General features: G+C 42.3%; 1 long non-coding RNA gene across 1 annotated transcript in view; it reads right to left on the reverse strand.

Annotated features, from left to right (window-relative positions):
• Positions 1–3,228: 3,228 nt before the first annotated feature.
• The window catches only part of LOC120516774, a 37,478-nt gene continuing 20,578 nt past the window's right edge, over positions 3,229–20,128 (reverse strand). The window contains exon 3 of the long non-coding RNA XR_005630909.1: positions 3,229–3,670. This is a non-coding gene — a long non-coding RNA (uncharacterized LOC120516774). The remainder of the gene's footprint in view (positions 3,671–20,128) is intronic.

A 20,128-nucleotide genomic window follows, 5' to 3' on the forward strand; every position in this document is an offset into this window, starting at 1 on the left:
GCAGTTCTCCATCTAACTTGTTTCCATTTACACCTTTGTGTGTTCATCATGCACTGTTTGATTTAATAAAACACTTAATAGAAAAATGTGACAGACTGAAAATCAAACGTTTTAGGCTTCAAATCATTTGGATGACATCCTTGCAAAGGAAAAAAAAAAAATCTACGATATAAGAATCTTACATTACAGAGCAACAAGCCAAAACATTAAATAACGTCTGAGATTGGCAAGGATTGGTTTCTAATTAAGCAATTGGGTTGGAATGAAAACCTGCAGCCACTGCGGCCCTCCAGGACCGACATTGCCCACCGCTGTTCTATACAGGGTGGTCCAAATCTAATTATGCAGATCCAGATTGTCTGGATGACTTTGATTTATGCGGGGACGATTCCAGTTCGGCGCAAAGACAATTCTTCATGTCGTCAGTTCACACACTTCTTGATGGCCTGGGATTTTTCGGGTGATGTTCTGTGTAATAAGCTTCAGTTATAGCGTAATCAAAATTGCATAATTAGATCTGGACCACCCTATACACACGGCTGCACTCGGGTCCCAATCCGGGTGGTTTGTCGTGTGGTGGGTGAGACAAGGTGCTGTAATCAGCGCGTGCTCCCAACCCAACCTATGCACATGCTAATATTATGCACCTTAAACATAAATAGATATGATTTAATTTTAAATGAAATTGGAAGGTGTTCATTTTCACTGACAGGTCTCTTGGTAAGGAGATAGATAGAGAGATAGATAGAGAGAGAGAGAGAGAGAGAGATAGAGAGATACTTTATTAATCCCAAGGGGAAATTCACATACTTCAGCAGCAGCAGCATACTGATAAAAAACAATATTAAATTAAAGAGTGATAAAAATACAGGTATAACAGACAATAACTTTGTATAATGTTAACGTTTACCCCCAGAGTGGAATTGAAGAGTCGCATAGTGTGGGGTCTCCTCAGTCTGTCAGTGGAGCAGGATGGTGACAGCAGTCTGCCGCTGAAGCTGCTTCTCTGTCTGGAGATGATCCTGTTCGTATTAAACTAATATATCGTATTCACAAACAAATAAATAACTATAAAATGGCAGGAAGTGCTCAACTTGGAAATGAAAAATGTTAAAAGCTAAGACGTTTACCCTGACGTTTAGGTCACAGGAACATTAGGAGGTGTGCAAATGGTGGTATATCAATACTTCCACACACCCATTATCGTAGAGTCGCAGGAAGCTGGCGCCGATCCCAGCAGGATCATGTGCAAGGCAGAAAACAGTTCTGGGATGGCTACAACTTCACTGCAAAGAATTGTAGTGAGCATTGAATTATACTTGAAATGATTATGCTGAATTACTGTGTATACCCTGAGTATTATAGATAAATTCACTCCGAAAACTGAACAAAGAGTTGGGGAATTGCCCCATATAATGTCCGTCAGATGTTGTGAAGATTTGAATGAGAAATGATCAAAAAACCAAAGCATTTGACAAAGTACATACTTGACGTGAGGATTTATATGCAAAATGGCGACAGGAAATGACACCAATACAAGTGATGTCATTATGGCGGAACTGGAAGTGAGGTCGTCAGTGGGGGAGCCGAAAGTGGGATTGTTGTAGAGTGGCCATTTTTGGCGCTTTTCCACTGCATAGTACGGCACAGCACGGTTCAGTACAGCTCACCTTGGTTCGACTCAGTTCGGCTCGGTTTGCGTTTCGACTGCAGTTTAGTACCGCTTTAGAGTGGGGGGGATTATTCACGTGTCGTTATAGTTGCGCCGCCTCTACTGCTCGCTCTTCATTTTTTTTAACTTGTGCCTACACTGTTTGTAAGTCCGATGGTAGCCGTGTGCGCCCAAGAGCTTAGAGAACTCCTGAAAAACTTTTTCATTCCGCGTCGCCCCATCCAGCTCTCGCTGGATCCGCTCCTCGGCTACCAACGAGGAACGTCTGTACTTCCTCAATAGACCACGAAACAGCCATTTTCGGTTAAAACAAAATGGTGCGTCCGAACCTTCGCTGGCTGTGCTAAAAATCTAGCGAGTCTGTTGTGTCTCGTGTCGCAAGTTCAGTGACGCAGTAATGACGATTTTCTCCGGCCAATCAGTGACCAGCAGAGTTTACACGTCACGTTTTTGGTAACGGTTCGGCGCTTGGAACCTCGGCTGAGGTGGTACTAAAAAAAGGACCAGGTACCAGGTACTGTTCCCAGTGGAAAACCCCCCAAAAGTGAGCTGAACTGAACCGTGTCGTGCCGTACTATGCAGTGGAAAAGCGCCATTTGTGAAACCGGAAGTATTGGAGGTAAGTGTGTTATTTTTTCTTTTTTTGCTCTTTTGGAAGAGAATGATAGTCATTAGTACCCAAAATTAACCCTTCATCTCATGGTAGATCACTTACCTTTGGGCTGGTTGGCTGCCTGCTAAGTGCACGTGTGTAACACCCGTTCTTTACATATTTACACACAGATTCCCTCTGAATTTATGCACAGCTGTACAAGTACAGGGGTTCCTCGGGTTACGGCACAGTTCCTTTCCTACAACAGTGATGTAACCCAAATTTTGGTGCAAGTCGAAACACACCCTAGCCTAAAGTCACTTACCTATCCAAACACATTTGCAAAATCATAATCTAGAACATAAAAACACAACTAAGCCACAGAAAAAGGAAAAGGACATAAATATACTGTACTGTACACTGTGCTGTAGTCACAGAAAAAATGACAAAAATGAGTGTAAAAAGAAACTCCTTACCGTTATTCCTTCTGATCTCTTTACAATGTCTAATTTCATTTCCATCGTGATGGATTTCCTCTTCTTCGAAGCACTACCATCTGAAGACTCTGACTTCTGTTTAGGCAGTCGGCAAACAAAGCAACACAAATGAAACACTTGTGCCGCACGCAACCAAACAAGTTCACCAACTCCCTCACTCATATGCCGCATTACTGCGTATTCTTCCGCTGCGTGCAACCAAAACTAGTTTGCCTACGTAGTCTGAAAGTCGAAACACTCACGTCTTAATTTTTTCTTTTTTCGTTTTTATGGGAATGACCATTGTAAACTCGAAACGTCGTATGTCGAGATGTCATAACCCGAGGAGCCCCTACACTAAGACAACTAACTATGTGGCTTATTGGAGGCTCAATACAAGAATAGGTTTTGGACTGCATTACCAGACCCTTTTTAATTGTAAACCTTTGGATAAAAATTACATAAAAAGACACAGCTTAGGGTTCGGTAGGAAATCCTTTAATGAGGAGTGATCAAAGGATTTTAAGCCTGGCATATTAAATTATTAAGAGAAATGCCAGTAAAATGAAACACATTTTATTTTTCAGTATAGCCCCCTTGTGAACATTAATGCACTTATTAAAACATTCACAAACCTTTTCTACGTGTATTAATTTAAAGGTTTTGTCTTGAGTGGCCACTCATTTATAGCTGGCCTGATGTCTCAATGACTGGTACAGTGTGTTCCACAGAGATAGCCTTTCAGATCGAGGAGCAGGTGATAGTCACACATGGCCAAGCCTGGAGAAATAGGGTTGAGTGTAGCATCTCTTCCAGCCCACAGCTTCACAAAGCAGACGTTGCAACTTGTGCAGTGCGTGAGGTGGACTTTTGTTGTGAGGCAGAAGGGTGAAGGTTGAAACTTGTCCTTGCCACTTTTCTCCCAATTGGCTGCCAAAATAAAAAAAATGACCAGTTATGTGGACCTTTAAAAACAAGCAATCAGTACAAACATCATCCAGGCTTCGTCCTCCTCCACCCGACTCCAGCTAATGAATGGAGAGAGGCGGCCCCTTTTATCTTCACTTCCAGGTGTCCCTGGTTTTCCTTCCCCCAGCACCTCCGGGTGTGGCAGAAGTGCTGATGTCCAGGGCTCTTCGGGCATCTGGGTGCCCCCTGGCGGTGACCACGAGCCCCTATAGGGTTGAACTTCCATGCTGTGTTCCCGTGATCCCCATACCAACCAGTGCGGCTGCCCTGTTGTGGTCCGGACGCGTCCCAGCTGGGTACCGCCACAGGACGCTGATGTATCCAAGTTTTATTCCCAGTTTTTTACTCTACTGATTAGCTTCTTAAGATGCAGTGGTGATGGTAATGTCAGAAGTCAGCATTATGAACGCCAAATGTGCACTAAATTTATTCACATTTAATTAAGAATTAAATTCAGGTTATCCATAACTAATCTCAATGTTGTCTGCTATCTAATGCACTAACACACTTAGATTTCCCGTTAGAATTTGCTCCACATTGGCAACATTTTTTTCGATCCATAATGTCAAAGGGTGGCTAGATCTGGTTATCTTTGTAAGACCCCCTTGCCAATATGGATTGTTGAAGCACATCATGATTGTGGCATATGAAGGAGACCACTCGTGCCGATAAGCCGAGAATGAATCTCTAATGGTTTACTCTTTTTAGCTTTAGTAATACAATGAATTTTCATTTTACGACATCCATGTTGATTTGCTTATGAAGTAAGCAACATACAATTAAACCCCAAAAATGTAAACTTAGGATTCACATTATGTTGGTACGTTGAAGTTAAGCTTTGATCATTTATAAAACAGCTAACACATTTTGATATGGTACTGTAAAATAAAACCCAGGAGAAGCTAAAGGTAGAATGTCTTGGTTACAAAGAAATGCAAAGAAAAGAAGGGACATTTACACATTTTATTCTTCACTGGTATCTATAAATAAAAAGTGGTTCAACTTCCTGGTGTTGTCTTGTTGGAATTCTTCAATCCATGCAGCCATCTGAAACTCTTTTCTGGACTAAGTGACTTGGGCACAACTGAAAAGCCTAGACAAGAACCTCAACATGGAACTTGTGCGTGTTTCTACTGTATCAGAAACTCTTGCTCAGAGTATATGCTGCTGTCCCCTCCCTTGATAGCTCTTGGTTTCAAAAAGTTAAATCAAGTTAAGTGAAATTTTTTATTTCTGCTTACTGCCTTTACCTATATCAGATTGTATATAAGGAAGAATGGTGCAATTGGCAAAGTTGTAAGATGTTAGCAACTCTTTTCAGGGAGGATACAACCCTATGATATACAAATATAGTACCGTTTTTTAGACATTGACCTGAGTTTGACTTTTAAGATCGTGATACATTAAAATTGGTGCAGTAGTAAATTGACGCCTTTGCTCAGGGTCATGCAGTCACTTGGAGGCAGGAACTGAACCAATAACCTTGTGGGTTTGTGATGATGAATGGTTCTTGCTCCATGTTCCCATCTCTACTTTGGGAGCTTCTTCAACCCGACACCGTCGGTAATGTAACCGGATGAGCTGGACAATGAGCACACTGAACGAAGCAAGGGGAAGGTGAGAAGTGCTTTAATTAAAAGCAAAACCAGTCAAAACCAAATCAGTGTCCAAAACCGTGCAGTGAATCAAAATGTCCATAAATAAATAATCCATAAAATCAGGATGAAATGTGGAGGGTAATTTAATCCATTTAAAAATGGGGTTATAAATCAATAATGGCTGGAAGCAGTCCTTTAAAAAAAAAAACAGTGCCTTCTTTAGCTGGTGGCTCCCCTGCTTCTCCCATCTGGGCCCTGCAACAGGGCAGTCACCCTACCTGCAGCTGACCTCCTCCTGCTGATCTGGTAGCTTTCTGACCCCTGGCTTCGTATGACCAAGACTCGGGTTTCCCAGCGACCAGGGCACTCACGCTGGGGCTTCAACCTTCCAAGCCTCCGACTCCAACTGCCTTCTATGGCCTTATGCGGCAAGCCGTCCTCGATCATGGTCACTACTGCTCTTTGAAAAAACTCAGCAGGAGTGACCCAATCCATCAGCCCCCGAGTGCCGGCCAAACACTCCGCTAGGGCTCACTGTGACGATGTGGGTTCTGCTCCATGCTCCCATCTGCTGTTTGGGAGCCCTTGAACCCAACACCGTCGATAGATATAACCGAGGTGAGCTAGACAGTGAGGCAACAATAGCAATAGAGCAAGGGGATGATGAAAAAGTGCACAGTGCTTTTTTTGAAAAAGTGTTCAATTAAATAGTGCAGTGATTCCCAAAACGTCTTCATTAAATAAATAATCCATAAAAGAAACATGGAGGTAAAAATACAAAAACAATCCTTCAAAACCAGAGGTTAAAACCGTTACTGGAAGCAGTCTTCTAAAATCAATAAGCCTGGTGCCTCTTTTAAACTAGCGTCTCACCTACTTCTCCCGGTTGGGCTTTACAGCAGGCGAGACGCTCTCTCAGCAGCTGTCCGTTCTAACACACACACACACACACACACACACACACACACGGGTCTGGAGTCCTCCCGATCCTGGCTTCGGTCTGGCACTCATCCCAGGCCCGAGACTTGGAAACCTTGGCATCCAAGACGCCCACACCAAGGACTTCACCTCCAAGCCTCCCGACTCCCGCTGCCGTCCTGGCCTTACGCGGACAGTCTTTTCTTCTTTGGTCACTCCCGCTACATGCTCACTCAGTGGGAGCGACCACTACTTCGACTCCCGGGTGTCGGCCTAACACCCAGGCTTCCACACAGCTGACTGCGAGCGCTCATTCGCTCGCTTGCCCACTCGCACCGTCTCTCTCTCTCTCTCCTGTTTTTTCCAGCCACCTCCGTCTTGCTTTCTTTCTTTCTTTCTTTCTTGCTCTTCCTTGTTCTTTTTTTACTCTGTTTTCCCTAACTGACTCGCACTTCTCTATATATGCAGAGAGGACATAGCAGCTGCAGCACATTAGCCACAGGAACAATCACGGATGTGGGCAGTCCCTCACCTGTGCACTAGGTGAGAAACGCCCACACCACAGATCGACCTGCGGCTTGCTACAGCCACCATGCCCACTCGCTAAGCCGCGAGCGTGGTGATTATTTATTTAAATAAAACTGCTGGCCTTTGCTGCGCGAGCTGTGGACCCATAACACCACACTCACTTCCCAGCCGCCTATCGTCATTACAGCGAGCCTGCTCTCGCTCACTCGCTCCTGCACTGGCTCTTTTCCTCTCCAGCCTTCTTCTCCCTTAACCTCCGTTCTTTTCTTTCTATCTCCCTTCTGCACTCATGATCTTACTATTTATAATGGGAGCATGGCACAGGTACGGCGATTAGCAGTTCCCTACATCACTTATGGACCTGGACGAACCCACACCTGTGCACTTCAGTGCGAAAACGCCCAAGCCTGTATCGCATACCAGGAACCCCTCTGACCAAACTACCACTCCCCCTCTTTAAGCTGTGAGTACGGCGATTATTTATTTAAAAACTGACCTTTCCTAATGAGCCACGGACCCACTATATCACAGGGTTAAAGTGCATCTCCAATCCACTTTAACGGAGAATGAAACACAAAAATGAGTTTTGTATCTGTTTCATCTGATTGTATTTCACCCAGATTTTTATGTATACGTTTACTTTCTTTAGATTCCAGTGGTCCATGTTGCCTATGCACATTGGTCTGACAAGTGGTCACATCTCCACAGCAGATTCAGGGCTGCCTGCACCATTAAATGAGCATTTTCCTCCCCATCCTAACTGAGAAACATATACTATTGGATTGTTTGAGCTATACTGACCTCTTCAAGTTCAAGTTTATTGTCATGTGCACATATAATGCATTGCGTACATGGCATAATGAAACTCGTAAATTGTGCACCTCCTCAGACCAGATGAAAATAACTCGGTATCAACAAGCACGCAGGCACAGACACAAAAGAGCATATCCTGCATGCAACATACTGCATATGTTGTAATGAATGACACGTGTGGGCTGGAGTCACAGCCTGGCTGGAACGGGGACCCTTACCTGGCCAGGAGGCCAACTCAATGGATGGCCAGAGGATGCAATGTTCTGTGGTTACTTTCTCCTCCAATAATATTGATGGCAGCATCCCTGGGCTTTGGTACCCATTCAGATACCCACAGGGAATGCTGGGAAATGGAGTCCCAGTGTGCAGCCCTGTTGGATTGCATGGGTGCCTCCAGGGGGTGCTGCAGCGATTCACAATCCTTACTTCATAGGACTTCCACTCAGCCCAGGAGTGCTTCAAATGTTCTAGCACTGGAAATAGTCCTGGATCTGATATCAAAGAAACCGCTCTGCCTCACTCAGGCAAGTTGGAGATGGGAGGAAGAAGGACAAAGCTCTACTGGGTGGAGAAGAAATAGAGAAAAGTGTATTGGTTCATGCAGTTGTGAAAGAAAGAAGTCTGTGCAAGGTGTTATTATCATAGTAAACCTTGCCTTTTTGAGCCCAGGATGCATGTCCGTGCGATTGTGTCTGAGGTTTGGGGTGCCATCGTGGTCCCAATGTAATTAGACTACGGTCCATATCTTCTTATATAATACACTACCGTGGCTGTTCGTTTGTCTGTCCAGGATTTTAAAAACGCTTGTAGCTCACAAACCGTTTCACCTATTGACTTGAAATTTGGTACACGTACACTATGTGACGTCTACTATCCGCTTTCGGGGTGATGATTTTTACTACTCTTTTTATTTTTATCTTATTGTAGAATCAACTCTCAGCAGCGCGCAGCAGGGCGGCCGTGCAGCACATACGTATGGGCGCCGTTCTTATTCCCTACCACGTTCGCTAATCATTTTTGAGGCAGTACTAAGTCATTGCAACACAAAAACTAATTTAATCAGTTTTAACGCAAAAAGATGCCGACGAAAGAAGAGAAGCAGTGGGCCGCTAGGTTGGAGAAAAGAAGAGGTGCTCAGGAAGCAGCAAGCGCATCAACCTCTGAGCAAATGAACGCTAAACAGAGAAAGAGAATGAAAACTATAGGAATGCTCAAGTCAAGTGTATTCACTGCACGTTATCGTGCAGAATGCCGTAACTGGTTTATTCATAAACAGAAAAGGCTAACTCTTATTCTTCAGAATTTTCAGACATTGATAAAATTGAATACTTTTAACTGAGCAGCGAATCTTCTATTTGAGGACACTGGAGGACGTTAAGGAGAAGGGTAATCAACACTAAAGCCTACAGGAAGTCAATTACACCAACAAAATACAGAATCAATAAATAATGTTAAGCAAAGACGTGGATATCTAAAATGTCCAGGAGAAATACTTTGACAACCTATTAAAAAAACAAGATTCTAAATGAATCGTCTTCTCCAGTTTGCAAAATTGAGTGTCGTTCATATTTTTAGGTAAAATAAAACCTAGGAAAAGCTAAATCATGCAAATAATTGGGGTAGAAGGTCTACATTGTCTGCCAGAAGACTACTAAGCTCTACAGAAGCGGTTTAAAATGGTAATGAGCAGTGGAATCTTCAGTCGCACTCTTTTCACAATGTCCGTGGTTTTATATTTTGGAAACAGAATACCAGATGGACTTACCTCTGTAAATGCTTTAATCTATGTAGCTATGCAGTGCCCAAACAAAGCCAGTCTTTAATAATATTGTAGGCCTTACTGTGTTACCGAGTTTGAATTTAACTAACTTTTGAGAGAAATATGGGAAATCTTTTGAAATGTGCTAAATGACTACTGTATTCCACTGAGCTCTTAAAATATGCAGCTAAGCAAATCATTACATTAAAAACCTACATTGTGTTTCAAAAATATTAGACTTTTAATACCTGCAATCTTGGAAATGTGACATGCCCCAGAATGACTTGCATTATTTAGTAAATGCACCATGCCCATCAGATATGAAAAAATGTCTTATTGTGTGTAAAGAAAAAGATCCGCTTGTTTTCCAGTTACAGAAGCAAACCTTACCAGACATTATCGGAGTAGGCGTTTGAGTCTAGAAACGCTGTAACATTCCGATGGTTTTAACAATTTAAAAAAGAAGTCTGTATGACCACAAGATAAAATATGATCATGAACTACCTTGACTGGCCTCAGATACTAACAACTTAAAACTGTCCCAGCATCGGAAAGTTGTGTTTAGGAGCGTCAGCAAAATTACTGTCAGACTTGCTTCTGCTCCTACATGGAGGATGAGGACAAACGAGCAGGACATGGAGCAAATAGAAACGACATGTCCACAAGGGCACTATTTGTCAATCCATCGCCTTTAGTCTTTATAAAACATTTTCTATAGATTTCTTTCTGACCTAGCAATAATGTTATAGCTCTTTTCAGGCAGAATTATGGGAAAAAAAACTACTTCCACATCCAAGGAGGTTACACAAAGAAGAATACTATCACCAGCAAGTAATGACCTGCTAGCCTTATCCTTCTAAAATCCTCAAAGGGGACCCTTCCATTTTTCAAAGCTGACATAAATAAATTTTACATAACATACAGGTATAGTATGCCACAATTTCCTTGCAAATTATTGAGGCCACTTACACTTATTTAGTCTAGCTACTGCTCTGACCACTAGGGGGTGTAAACCCCAGACAAAACCATCCATCCATCCATTATCCAACCTGCTATATCCTAACTACAGGGTCACTGGGGTCTGCCAGAGCCAATCCCAGCCAACAGAGGGTGCAAGGCAGGAAACAAACCCTGGGCAGGGCGCCAGCCCACCGCAGGGCACACACACCCACACACCAAGCACACACTGGGGACAATTTAGGATCGCCAATGTACCTAACCTGCACTCACAGACATAAATCTTGGGTGCAAATAAACGGTTTAGTATAATAAAGTATCTTACAAATAGGATTCTTTGTAATAATAAACACAACTCACTTCTCTCTTTTCCTTCTCCTTCCACTTCTCCAGGTGAGCTTTATCCATCTTTCACCCGACTCCAACTCAGACTACTCATACAGGAAACCCAGCTCCTTTTTTGCTGGGCCTGGACCAAAAGAGGGTATAATGATCCCCTGGAGCTTCCCCTGTCAGAACCCAATTGTCTCCACAGGGATGTCCCACGGGACTGCAATTCCAAGCCTGTATGGAGGGTATCCATATGGGTGTTCTACCAGTGGGATACAGCCACTGTACATACAGGGAGAATACAAACCCCTTGGAAGCAAACACCATCTGTCTTCTGCGCAGGCATCCCTTTCAGGAAAGGCACCCGCACCCATCCTGGTCAGGATGCAAGTCCATCATTGTTCTTCTATTACAGCCTCCCTTCTCGGCAAGAAGCCAGCTGTCGTCGAGGTTGGGATGTTGGGCCACCTAATATGGCATGCACACTTTATAATATGTGGGTTCATGGACACATTTCAGACATTGTACAAATATAATGATGGTACAGTATACTTTCTAAATTTAAAATGAAACCAAAGTCATTACAGCTTGGATCTTACAAACTTTGATGATATTCAGATTTCTTCTCATTCTCAAATTGCATTTTAAATGAAGGCTATGCTGCTAAATATGAGAATTAATAGTTTACATGAAGTACCAGATGAGATTCTATATATTAGTTGCAACCAAGGTTAAAGGATTAAATAAGGTTGTAGCTGACACGTCTATACACTGCTTACTTAAATTCATTGCATCAATGAATTTTGAACTCTCAACTATTAGATATCAAATCATAACATTTTCAAACTTGCTTCATCCAATTTGCAGTAATAGGGGTAAGGGCCAGGACTGATGACAGGGAATAAAATAAAATAAAAAACCCATACACTGCAGGGCCCACCCATGCAACACTCACACTCACATGGTGATAGTATAGAATTGCTAGGTAACCTAACCTTCATGTATTTGAGATAATGGAAGAAAGCCAGAATACTCAGTAATGAAACTCCACAAAAACAGAGGTGCAGAATTCAAAACCAGGACACCACATCTGAAATGCATCAACACTAAACTCTTTTTTCCAGTGATAATTGCAGAAGTACTGAAGTAGTAATATTGTCACATACTGCATACAGAGTCAAGAGGAAGCCTTACTTTTATGTCATCACATCTCCACTCTTCAGAGACATGACTAACAAGAATTATTAACATTAATGTATTAATTAACAGAAAAAAACAAATTAGCCTGTCAGTTGTACTCCTTACTCCAAAGCTCCCGTTACCTGAAACCTTGTGTAAAAAAAACCCAGAAAAACCCAAGCATAGTTATATATGTACAGTATATACAGTACTTGTGTAAATATAAATATATACAGTATATAGGTATTCATGCGCATCTGGGAATTGACCAGATGGTCCAGCAAGATGGAGGCTCCATTTTGCCTAATGTGGGCAGAGTTCCTGTGTTATTCCCGATGCTCCCTAAACCAGGGAAAGTTGATTTGTTGGGCTAATGCAGCTGACCTTTTCATTTCACCACTATGCAAACTTTGTGTTGGTTTTGGTATATTAAAAAGGGTCACCCAGTGTGTGCCCCAATGCTTTAAAGTGACTCTCCTGGGTTGTGAAGCAGGTCACAGTGGCATAGTCAGCAGGATTGGTACAAGGATGAGAGACCCGGTGGACCTGGCTGAACAAGTGGCCTAATTACAGTTACAAGTGGCCACTCAACAGACTGACCTCACTGAAGTTAGATGCAAGGCAGCCAGAGCTCAACGCATCGGATGAGCCCAAGGCCCAACACAAATACTTCTGCAGCATACCCCAGGGATGATATAGAGACTTATCTTTTAATTTTTGAAAGAATTGGAACCCAGCAGCACTGGCCTTGGCATTACTGAGCAAAGATCCTGGCCCCCTTCTTAACTTGTCAGCAGTGCCCTCACCCATGGAGCCTGAGTCATCACCAGGGGTCACATCAGACCCACTGGCCTCACTGCAGCTTCAGTATTGCTCCCTACCCTTGTATTTCAGATGAGAGCAGTGGAACAATTACTCACTAAATTTTGCAAGGAATGCTGTGATTTCCATCAAAGGACAGCCACTTAATGACTCTGTGCCATCTGGGCCGCATTCCATGCTAAATAATGATCTAGTGTTTTAGATGGTAGAACATCAGGGAGAAAGGTGGAGCCATTTTCTAGTCCTGCAGCAGCTTGGTTGTAATGCCCATCTCCTAGGAGCCCATTTAGGCTCAATAAAAACCTTGGAGCAGATTACTGTTAAATTTTATTTTCCTAGTATTCACAAAGAGAAGTGTCACGTATGCAGGTCCTGCCCAGAGTGTCAACTAAAGTTGATAGCCCAACGAGACTTCACACCCCTCGTTCTGATGCTTTTGATCAATATCCCATTCAAGAGTATTGGCATTGTTCTTGTCAGGCCACTTTAACCCTCAGCACAGTGTCACAGATACATAATAGTCCTTGTAGATTACGCTACCTGCTACCCACAGACCATTCCCATGCAAGTCACTAGTGCCAAGATAATTGCCTGAGAACTGGTGGAGGTCTTTCCATGAATCAAAATCCCCAAGGAGGTCCTCATGGATCGGGGACACACTTTATGTTGGGGACGTTAAGAGGTCACCAAGCTACTCTGCATATCATACCAGACAGTCTGGTTGAGCAACTCAATCAAACTCTCAAGCCGATGCTGAAGAAAGTGGCGTGAGAAGATGGAAGAGATTGGGACAAGTTCTTCCCTACTGGTCTTATTTGCCTTCTATATGCTGCCACAAGCCTTAATGGGTTTCTCCGTTTGAGCTGCTTTAAAGGAGGTATCACGTAGCTTGCTCAACTACATAAAGTAGGGATGGGAGGATGTAGCCTTCCCCCCTCCAGCAACATTCTAGAGTACATTGTGGGATTGCATAACTGCTTTGCCAGACTGCGGCCTCTAGTCAAAGAGCACATGGAGTCGGACCTCATGACGGAGCTAGACTCTGCCAAGGGGACAGGGTTATGGTCTTGATACCCACCTCTCATTCCAAGCCCTCTGGCAGGGTCCTTACAAATTGCAAGAATGGGAGGGATTGGTGGACTATTTGATCTCCTAACCCAAGTGGTACCCATGGGAGTGTATCTTCTATGTCTGTCTCCTCATCGGTGACAGGAAAGGAAGGGTGGTGACCCTCCACAAATCCCGGGAAAGGCACTCTTTGCAGACATCAGTGACCTCAATTTTGGGGAGACCCTTAGACCCTGGTGGAAGTGCAAGCTGGGGAACACAATTGCCTCCGTTACAGCCTGGATTTGTGGCGAGGGAATGGCCGTACAGCCTCCTGGAGGCAAAGAAGATCAAGATGGGGCTGGAGATCAGGCAGATGCTGGATCTAGAAGTCATTGAGGAGAGTCATAGCCCCTGGTCTAGCCCCATAATATGTTGGGTTAACCAGGTCTCCAGTTTCGATATCTATTCCATACCAAGTGTGGACAACCTCCTGGAGCACCTGGATAGTGCGAAATGACCAAGGGCTATTGGCAGATCCCCCTCACTGACTCAAAGGAAACGATCAGCATTCCCAGTGGACACTGGCAGTAACTGCGTCCTGCCCTTTGAACAGACTACTCAAGCCCTATAATGACTATAGTGCTGCCTACATTGATGACATTGCCATCTATTTCAGCACCTGAGAGGAGCATGTACAGCACACTCTGGTCATCCCCTGCACAATCCATGATACCAGTCTGCAGATCAACCACATGAAATGTTACTTTGGGTTGACTGAGGCCAACTATTTGGTATGTGGTGGGTGGAGGGCGAGTTACATCAGTGTTCCAAGGATGCAGGCATTCAAGTCTGCCCTTGGGTACAAGGCAAGTGCAAGCCTTCCTAAGTCTCGCTGGGTGTTATTGGAGGTTTGCGCCCCTTTTCTCAGAGATTTGATTACACAAGAAAACGGACTCCTAACACCATGGCATAAATTCCACAGACAGAAGTAGCATTCGGTGATTTGAAGACAGCTCTAATTTTAACTTCCATTCTGATCTCTCCTAAACTTTCTCTTACAGACCGCCACCTCAGACATCAGCCTGTGAACCATGTTAAGCCAAGTCATTGATGAAGCCAAATACCCCATCATGTACCTGAGCCAGAAACTGTTGACAGAAAATATGTAACAGTTGAGCAGGAGGCCCTGGCCATTAAGTGGGCAATCAACCAGCTCAGGTATTACTGTACCTGTTGGGACAGAAGTTCATTCTAGAGTCCAATCGCACACCCCTCCAGTGGTTTTGTTCCCACCAGGACTCCAACCACCGAGTCATCTGCTGTTTCTTGAGCCTGTAGCCATACAAGTATGTGGTCCAGCATGAACAGTGTATGCTCAATGCCAATGCTGACACTTTCCTTTGAGCTCACACCTCTGAGGCTGAGCTAAGTAGGTGCTATGTCATGCATGCATGCCTGGGGACCACCTTCCTGGTCCTTCTGAAGTAAGTGGTACCACTCTGGAATGAGATGGCACAGTCACACTAACTTTCTCTGCTTTTCCACTTGAAGCTCTGAGAAGACACCCAGTGAGGGCAACCGATCCTATTCATAACATCCTTAGCTGACCCTGTCCTTTCTAGTTGGTTACCGGTTTCTTCAAGAATCAAATATAAAATTATCCTTCTCACTTTTAAAGCCCTTCATGGTTTAGCCCCTCACTATCTGTGTGAGCTGCTGCTTCTTTACACTCCTGCCCATGCATTACGATCATCAGACACTAAGTTACTCACTGTACCTAAATACAGGTTAATAACTATGGGTGGCAGAGCTTTCAGAGTGATAGCCCCTAAAACTTGGAATTCTCTCCCTCTCAGCCTTCACATGGAAAAGTCTATTATTAATTTCAAACAGCTGTTAAAAACAAATCTCTTCAATGAGTATTCTTCTTCTTCATGTATGTAATTTCTGCTGTCTTGTATTGAATTGTAAAGTGTCCTTGAGTGTATGAAAGGCGCTACATAAATAAAACATTATTATTATTATAAAACCAGAAGGTGGCGTCTCAGTTTGCACCCAGAACCTGACTTGGACAGAGGTCCTGCACAACTCATGATACTCCCTAAACCTAGGAAAGTCTATTTGTTGGGCTGTTACAGCCATCTCTTTCATTTGGCCACCATGCATGCTTGATGGCTTTTGTTTAATAAACAGTGTCACCCAGTTGGTGCCCCAATACTCAAAAGTAACTCTCCTGATCAACCCAGTCACTATGTATATTTCTTAGAATTAAGCATGCTGTGTAAAGTGCATTATTTTTCTTATTATTATTTAGCGAAATGTCCAGGTTTGGTGTGGTGTGGTTCCCTGTAGCACTGTAATGGAAAAGAAATGGATAGATGAATAGATGGATTGCTCTAAAATTACAAAATAAATTCTTTAACATGATACCTAAAGATTCCTGCGGTCATTTCATGTTTTTATTAATTTTAAACATTGTTTCATTTTATGTCAAAATGATCAAAGTTGACTCATCTCGTCACTTCTAGTGGCCGTTATGGCACTGCATCCTATAACTCACAGTTTAAATCTCACTATGTTCTCGAATAATTATATACACAGATTTTATTTTTGACTAGTGAAATGAATGGCTGGGTACAGTATAGTATATACTGTATGAAATACTGTGCTGTACTTTAGGTGTGACTGTTTTGCTGTGAATCGGCAGCAGGTGTCGCTATTTTAACGCTTTATGAAACCGCAGAACTGCTTTTTATCGGCGCGGTAACAAACCGTAGCATCCAGCCTTTGCCGATAAAACTGAACTAATGTGCTGAAAATGCTTCTAGGTAATATTCTCTCCTGCATTATACGAAAAGTTATTAAACGACCAACAAAATCAAGGGAGCCACACTGTGATGAAAAATCGAAATAATTTACCGACATGGGAATTTTATATTCAAAGGAATCGATGGGCATGGACGCGTAATTTCCAGTTTCAGAAGTTTGAATGTGCCGTAAGGTATTTTAAAAATCTATTAAGCTGTCGCACTTGTTGATACATACTTTACGCAAAAAACGTACAATTAAATTACATTCAGAATATTTAAAATTGCTATTGAATTGATGTGTGTATACAGTTCTTAAAATATTTCGACATGATGTATTTGGGGTAGTGATTCTATCCCAAAATATATTTCTTTTTTCTCTAGGCATGTGAAGAAATCAAATGAGTAAAGAATATAACACATAAAGCAATGTTATAAGTGGAAGCAGATGGAAACTGTTAATACATTGAAAAGTACATTGAGAGCGCGATTAGAATAGATAAGTACTGTACTATAAAAACAAATGTTTAGCGATTATGATTTTTTTTAATATTCCGTTCATAATTAGGTTAATTATGTTCAATTAGTGTTCAATTGCTGAAATGCAAATCTCTCAGTCTTAGGCCATTAGACGGACAGCTAACTGCAATTGCCACGTATTATGCGAGTGTGCACTTTGAAGGGCCGTCGTCCCGTCCAAGGTCCTTTCCAGCGTGCCATGTACCCATTGTTCAACTCATTTTGGCTTAACGTATCGTTTCATTCTCTAACCCACCTACCTGATTCACGCCTGAAGGGAGATAAAGCTCATCAGCTGTTGTAATGCCGAGGATGGCTCCAGTTCGTCACAGGGCCCCCTGGCACTGACACCCACACCCAAATAATATTTCTGGGTAATCGTAACTATAGCGGAAGGAAACCTGCGAACTTCACGTCGATGCTTACTGAGAGTTGGATTCAAGTCCTTGAAAGCCGGAGCTGTGAAGAAGACATGGTACCGTTGTACACAAACAACATATCACCTCTGACTTGAAATCCCGTTATTTCACTTCTGTTTGCTTGAGCCATTTTAGTGAAGGCAGGCTGAATGTGCCAACAGAAAAAAAATGAAAATGCAACAGCATTTACATCCCTAAGTACCTCTATTTGCGTGAAAAGCTCTAAGAATTTACTCGGGCCAATTTTTTTTTTTTTTATCTATAAGAATACTAGGCTTCGATGTTGCTCTTATAGGTCCACAGTATCTCCTCACCTACTCCTTTAGCCATTTATTCCAAGCGAGCTTCAACTGGAGTAAGCGGGTTAGAAAAACAAGAAGAAATGTCTTGAAGAAAATGAATCAACTGGGATGCGTTTAAAGAAAGCGGACAAAAAAAAATGCATTTTAAAAGGAAATAAATTAACTCTTAAAATGGATATCTGAAATTTATGATTCCAAGTTAATGACTGGTACTGAAAAAATACGTAAAACAAACTATGTCTAAGAGGCAGAATAATAAAGACATATATACCGGGCACTCCTTAATAAACTTAGTAAAAGTGCATTGTCTAAGTGGTTTATTTTAGATTGGAATGGACTACTGTCCTCTGGATGAACACGTTAATGTGTTATTTATTTAATTTAAGTAATTTATTTCAAAAAGGGCTGGAAACCAAACAACGGCATACACGCTAAGCTATGACTCTTGGAATATGCCCTTATACCGACTGAAATTTGCTTAACTACGAACCATAGGTGAGTTTGAACATGTAAGCCAATAGGGTGGCACAGTAGACAGCGAATCATAATTACCGGGTCCAGGGTTTGAATTGCACCCTGGGCACTGTCTGTTTGGATTGAGGACTTTGTCTGCGTTTAGCATACATCGTTATAAAAGGTGACCTACCATTTGTGAGAACAGAAGGACCAAAGTCAATAAGCAATAGAGAACAAAATTCAAACGCAGGGCACAAGAAGTGCAGTACCCGAAACACTAGAACTTAGAAAGAGCGAAGTCCCTTCCATGTCTGCCACGAGTTACTCTCCCGCATCCCGAAGACTGTCGTGCTCTTCCGCGGTGGGCAAGTGTCAGACTTTGGCATGAGCCCAATGTTGCTGGGATGGGTCCACACTTCCACAACCATCAACAGAATGGATGGCTGTGTAAACCACTCTGACGTTGTTTAATAATAGAATCCTGTTTCTCCGTGGACTTTTTATTAAAAAAAGACAGTGTACCCGTCCAAAGTTCTCTTTCTTTAATCCGGTGGTCTCGGGCCTATTTTGAGATCATATTTCTATTTTCTTTTCACCCCTGTCAGTCACCAACGCAGCAGAGGCGTTTTCTTGCAACATCTGACGTTTTTCTACCTCGTCTCCTTTGGGTCACCGAAGGTCTGTTTCGTCATTGAGTAAGAGTTCATGTTCTTCCGTTCAAATGGCATGCGTATTTATTTAATTTACTACATACATAGTCTGACATTTTTGTTTTTAGGTGTTATCGACATATTGTGTGTTTTAGCAACTCTATTTATATGTATACCAGTTCTGTATTTAGTAATTAGTATATTGTACTTTGAGTACTGAGAAAAGCGCTATATAAATGTAATGAATTATTATTATTACTTGTATTTGGAATGAGATTTCCTGCCGTCGCTCTGCGCCTGCGCTCAGTGAGGAGCGCTATACAAAATACATTGTATATTAATATTGTAGCGACTGACAGCACTGACGTCCCAGGAGGCTCTGCGGCGCTGCACCAAAAATGTAATTGTTAAATATGATTTATTTCATGATGCGTTTCTAACAGATGTGTTTAGTGTTTGATAATAGCTTTTGGCAACGGGAGTATTTTATTAAAGTTTAAAGTGGTAGAAGTTGGAGTTTGCCTACCACTACTAACCGATGCCGCCTGGTGTTTGTGTCCGGGTATTGGGGTATTATAAGAAAGGCTTACTTTGAATAGTGCTGTTTTGTTGCGATCGCATTTCTAGAATGCACAACACTACCAATATAAAAAGAAAACGGCTTTTCTTTATAATCAAGGGTGTCTGTCACAATATATAGCATAATACATGACATTTATTTTTACAAATGTAATTGACACGGCTTCCTCTACATTTTAGTGCATTATATTTTCTTTTTTCGTTTAACTGGTATGCATTATTCCACATCATATCCTGGACTTTTTTAGGGCTTTGGATAGACGCATTCCTTAAACTTTTTTTTTCTATACTGTTTAAATAAAACTGAATGAGTATCATCTTAAAATGTTCACGGCAAACTATATTTTCCTGTCAGGCTGGACTAGACGAAAACGAACATCTGCGGGTATTTATGCGCAATTTATTAATTTGGGAAAAAAAATCGGAATTAATTCCAGCACGACCACGACTATTTTACATTCAAAAATACTGCAATATCGTTGGAATTTTAAACAGTCACAAAGCTGCAGCATGCATGAAAACCGCTCGTCAGTGCCCAATCAAGAAATGTATTTATTTAAACACGCCAAGGGATTTTCCGACATATCTTCCCATTATTTGTTTATTTTCAATATACTTTTAACCTTGGCGTATTGATCTCTTTAGCCGGGCTATTAGCGCGCAGTAATTGAAGATGTTTAAATTATGCTTTTAACACGTCAAAACCCAGCGGATATCCACCCAATGAGAAAAA

Source organism: Polypterus senegalus, chromosome 16 (genome assembly GCF_016835505.1).
Source record: "Polypterus senegalus isolate Bchr_013 chromosome 16, ASM1683550v1, whole genome shotgun sequence".
Taxonomy (NCBI): Eukaryota; Metazoa; Chordata; class Cladistia; order Polypteriformes; family Polypteridae; genus Polypterus; species Polypterus senegalus.